This window comes from Carcharodon carcharias, chromosome 14, assembly GCF_017639515.1.
Source record: "Carcharodon carcharias isolate sCarCar2 chromosome 14, sCarCar2.pri, whole genome shotgun sequence".
Lineage (NCBI taxonomy): Eukaryota > Metazoa > Chordata > Chondrichthyes > Lamniformes > Lamnidae > Carcharodon > Carcharodon carcharias.
In genome coordinates, this window is record NC_054480.1 from 6,586,492 (window position 1) to 6,591,285 (window position 4,794).

Genomic DNA, 4,794 nt, shown 5'->3' on the forward strand with positions numbered 1-4,794 from the left:
TGTGAGAGTGAGGGTGTGAGGGTGTGGGTGTGAGTGTGACTGTGAGGGTGTGGGTGTGAGTGTGAGTGTGAGAGTGAGGGTGTGATTGTGAGGGTGTGAGTGTGAGTGTGAGGGTGTGGGTGTGAGTGTGTGAGTGTGTGGGTGTGAGTGTGAGTGTGAGGGTGTGAGTGTGAGTGTGAGGGTGTGGGTGTGTGTGTGAGTGTGAGAGTGAGGGTGTGAGTGTGAGTGTGAGGGTGTGGGTGTGAGTGTGTGGTTGTGAATGTGAGGGTGTGAGTGTGAGGGCGTGGGTGTGAGGGATTTGGTGTGAGGGTGTGGGTGTGAGAGTGTGGGTGTGAGGGTGAGGTTGTGGGTGTGATTGTGAATGTGAGGATGTGAGTGTGAGGGAGTGGGTGTGAGGGAATGGGTGTGAGGGTGTGGTTGTGAGGGTGTGGGTGTGAGTGTGAGGTTGTGAGTGTGAGAGTGAGGGAGTGGGTGTGAGTGTGAGGGCATGGGTGTGTGTGTGAGTGTGAGGCTGTCAGGGCGTGGGTTTGCATGTGAGTGTGAGGTAGTGGGTGTGAGTGTGAGTGTGTGGGTGTGAGTGTGAGTGTGAGTGTGAGTGTGAGTGTGAGTGTGAGTGTGAGTGTGAGTGTGAGTGTGAGTGTGGGTGTGAGTGTGAGAGTGAGGGTGTGAGTGTGAGTGTGAGTGTGAGAGTGAGGGTGTGAGTGTGAGTGTGAGTGTGTGGTTGTGAATGTGAGGGTGTGAGTGTGAGGTAGTGGGTGTGAGGGAGTGTGTGTGAGGGTGTGGGTTCTGAGTGTGTGGGTGTGAGTGTGTGGTTGTGGGTGTGATTGTGAGTGTGAGGGTGTGGGTGTGAGTGTGAGTGCAAGAGTGTGAGAGTGAGGGTAGTGTGACGGTGTGAGTGTGAGGGTGTGAGTGTGAGTGTGAGTGTGAGGGTGTGGGTGTGAGTGTGAGTGTGAGTGTGAGTGTGAGGGTGTGGGTGTGAGTGTGAGTGTGAGAGTTAGGGTGTGAGTGTGAGTGTGAGGGTGTGGTTGTGAATGTGAGGGTGTGAATGTGAGGTAGTGGTTGTGAGGGAGTGGGTGTGAGGGTGTGGGTGTGAGAGTGTGGGTGTGAGTGTGAGGTTGTGAGTGTGAGTGTGAGCGAGAGGGTGTGAGTATGATTGTGAGTGTGAGGGAGTGGGTGTGGGTGTGAGGGTGTGGGTGTGAGTGTGAGGGTGTGAGTGTGAGGGTGTGAGTGTGCGGGTGTGAGTGTGAGGGTGTGGGTGTGTGTGTGAGTGTGAGAGTGAGGGTGTGAGTGTGAGTGTGAGGGTGTGGGTGTGAGTGTGTGGTTGTGAATGTGAGGGTGTGAGTGTGAGGGCGTGGGTGTGAGGGATTTGGTGTGAGGGTGTGGGTGTGAGAGTGTGGGTGTGAGGGTGAGGTTGTGGGTGTGATTGTGAATGTGAGGATGTGAGTGTGAGGGAGTGGGTGTGAGGGAATGGGTGTGAGGGTGTGGTTGTGAGGGTGTGGGTGTGAGTGTGAGGTTGTGAGTGTGAGAGTGAGGGAGTGGGTGTGAGTGTGAGGGCATGGGTGTGTGTGTGAGTGTGAGGCTGTCAGGGCGTGGGTTTGCATGTGAGTGTGAGGTAGTGGGTGTGAGTGTGAGTGTGTGGGTGTGAGTGTGAGTGTGAGTGTGAGTGTGAGTGTGAGTGTGAGTGTGAGTGTGAGTGTGGGTGTGAGTGTGAGAGTGAGGGTGTGAGTGTGAGTGTGAGTGTGAGAGTGAGGGTGTGAGTGTGAGTGTGAGTGTGTGGTTGTGAATGTGAGGGTGTGAGTGTGAGTGTGAGTGTGAGAGTGAGGGTGTGAGTGTGAGTGTGAGTGTGTGGTTGTGAATGTGAGGGTGTGAGTGTGAGGTAGTGGGTGTGAGGGAGTGTGTGTGAGGGTGTGGGTTCTGAGTGTGTGGGTGTGAGTGTGTGGTTGTGGGTGTGATTGTGAGTGTGAGGGTGTGGGTGTGGGTGTGAGTGTGAGTGCAAGAGTGTGAGAGTGAGGGTGTGAGTGTGACGGTGTGAGTGTGAGGGTGTGAGTGTGAGTGTGAGTGTGAGGGTGTGGGTGTGAGTGTGAGTGTGAGTGTGAGTGTGAGGGTGTGGGTGTGAGTGTGAGTGTGAGAGTTAGGGTGTGAGTGTGAGTGTGAGGGTGTGGTTGTGAATGTGAGGGTGTGAATGTGAGGTAGTGGTTGTGAGGGAGTGGGTGTGAGGGTGTGGGTGTGAGAGTGTGGGTGTGAGTGTGACGTTGTGAGTGTGAGTGTGAGCGAGAGGGTGTGAGTATGATTGTGAGTGTGAGGGAGTGGGTGTGGGTGTGAGGGTGTGGGTGTGAGTGTGAGGGTGTGAGTGTGAGGGTGTGAGTGTGCGGGTGTGAGTGTGAGGGAATGAGTGTGACAGAGTGGGTGTGAGTGTGAGTGTGAGGGAGTGGGTGTGAGTGTGTGCATGTGAGTGTGAGGGAATGGTTGTGAGGGAGTGGGTGTGACATAGTGGGTGTGAGTGTGAGGGTGCAGGTGTGAGTGTGAGTGTTAGTGTGAGGGTGTGGGTGTGAGTGTGTGAGTGTGTGGGTGTGAGTGTGAGTGTGAGGGTGTGGGTGTGAGTGTGAGTGTGAGTGTCAGGGTGTGGATGTGAGTGTGAGGGTGAGGGTGTGAGTGTGAGTGTTAGTGTGAGGGTGTGGGTGTGAGTGTGTGAGTGTGTGGGTGTGAGTGTGAGTGTGAAGGTGTGGGTGTGAGTGTGAGTGTGATTGTGCAGGTGTGGGTGTGAGTGTGAGTGTGAGAGTGAGGGTGTGAGTGTGAGTGTGAGAGTGAGGGTGTGAGTGTGAGTGTGAGTGTGAGGGTGTGGTTGTGAATGTGAGGGTGTGAGTGTGAGGTAGTGGGTGTGAGGGAGTGGGTGTGAGGGTGTGGGTGTGAGAGTGTGGGTGTGAGTGTGAGGTTGTGAGTGTGAGTGTGAGCGAGAGGGTTTGAGTATGATTGTGAGTGTGAGGGAGTGGGTGTGAGTGTGAGGGTGTGGGTGTGAGTGTGAGGGTGTGAGTGTGAGGGTGTGAGCGTGCGGGTGTGAGGGTGTGGGTGTGAGTGTGAGGGAGTGAGTGTGACAGAGTGGGTGTGAGTGTGAGTGTGAGGGAGTGGGTGTGAGTGTGTGCATGTGAGTGTGAGGGAATGGGTGTGAGGGAGTGGTTGTGAGTGTGTGCATGTGAGTGTGAGGGAATGGGTGTGAGGGAGTGGGTGTGACATAGTGGGTGTGAGTGTGAGGGTGTGAGTGTGAGGGAGCGTGTGTGAGTGTGAGGGTGTGAGTGTGAGGGTGTGAGTGTGGGTGTGAGGGTGTGGGTGTGAATATGTGTGTGTGAGTGTGAGGGTGGGAGAGTGAGGGTGTGGGTGTGAGTGTGAGGATGTGGGTGTGAGTGTGAGGATGTGGGTGTGAGTGTGAGGAAGTGGGTTTGAGGGATTGAGTGTGAGGGAGTGTGTGTTAGTGTGAGGGTGTGAGTGTGAGGAAGTGGATGTGAGGAAGAGGGTGTGAGGGAGTGTGTGTGAGTGTGAGGGTGTGAGTGTGAGTGTGAGGGTGTGAGTGTGAGTGTGAGTGTGTGAGTGTGAGTGTGACTGTGAGTGGGAGAGTGAGGGTGTGAGTGTGAGTGTGTGCGTGTGAGTGTCAGGGTGTGTGTGAGTGTGAGGGTGAGTGTGTGAGTGTTTGTGTTAGTGTGAGGGTATGGGTGTGAGTGTGAGTGTGCGGGTGTGGGTATGAGTGTGAGGATGACAGTGAGTGTGTGAGTCTGAGTGTGAGAGTGAGGTTGTGAGTGTGTGTGTGAGGGTGTGGTTGTGAATGTGAGGGTGTGAGTGTGAGGTAGTGGGTGTGAGGGAGTGAATGTGAGGGTGTGGGTGTGAGAGTGAGGGAACATGTGTGAGTGTGAGTGTGAGTGTGAGTGTGAGTGTGAGGGTGTGAGTGTGAGGGTGCGAGTGTGAGTGTGAAGCTGTGAGTGTATGGGTGTGAACGTGAGGGTGTGAGTGTGGGTGTGAGTGTGTAGGTGTGAGTGTAAGGGTGTGAGTGTGAGGGAGTGTGTGTGAGTGTGAGGGTGTGAGTGTGAGTGTGAGGGTGTGAGTGTGGGTGTGAGGGTGTGAGTGTGGGTGTGAGGGTGTGGGTGTGAATGTGTGGGTGTGAGTGTGAGGGTGCGAGAGTGAGGGTGTGGGTGTGAGTGTGAGGATGTGGGTGTGAGGGAGTGAGTGTGAGTGTGAGGGAGTGGGTGTGAGTGTGAGTGTGAGTGTGAGGGAGTGGGTGTGAGTGTGAGGGTGTGGGTGTGAGTGTGAGGGTGTGAGTGTGAGGTAGTGGGTGTGAGGGAGTGAATATGGGGGTGTGGGTGTGAGAGTGAGGGAACGTGTGTGAGTGTGAGTGTGAGGGTGTGAGTGTGAGGGTGCAAGTGTGAGTGTGAAGCTGTGAGTGTGAGGGTGTGAACGTGAGGGTGTGAGTGTGGGTGTGAGTGTGTAGGTGTGAGTGTGAGGGTGTGAGTGTGAGGGAGTGTGTGTGAGTGTGAGGGTGTGAGTGTGAGTGTGAGGGTGTGAGTGTGGGTGTGAGGGTGTGAGTGTGGGTGTGAGGGTGTGGGTGTGAATGTGTGGGTGTGAGTGTGAGGGTGCGAGAGTGAGGGTGTGGGTGTGAGTGTGAGGATGTGGGTGTGAGGGAGTGAGTGTGAGTGTGAGGGAGTGGGTGTGAGTGTGAGTGTGACTGTGAGGGAGTGGGTGTGAGTGTGAGGGTGTGGGTGTGCGGGTGTGAGGGTGTGGTTGTGAATGTGAGGGTGTAAATGTGAGGTA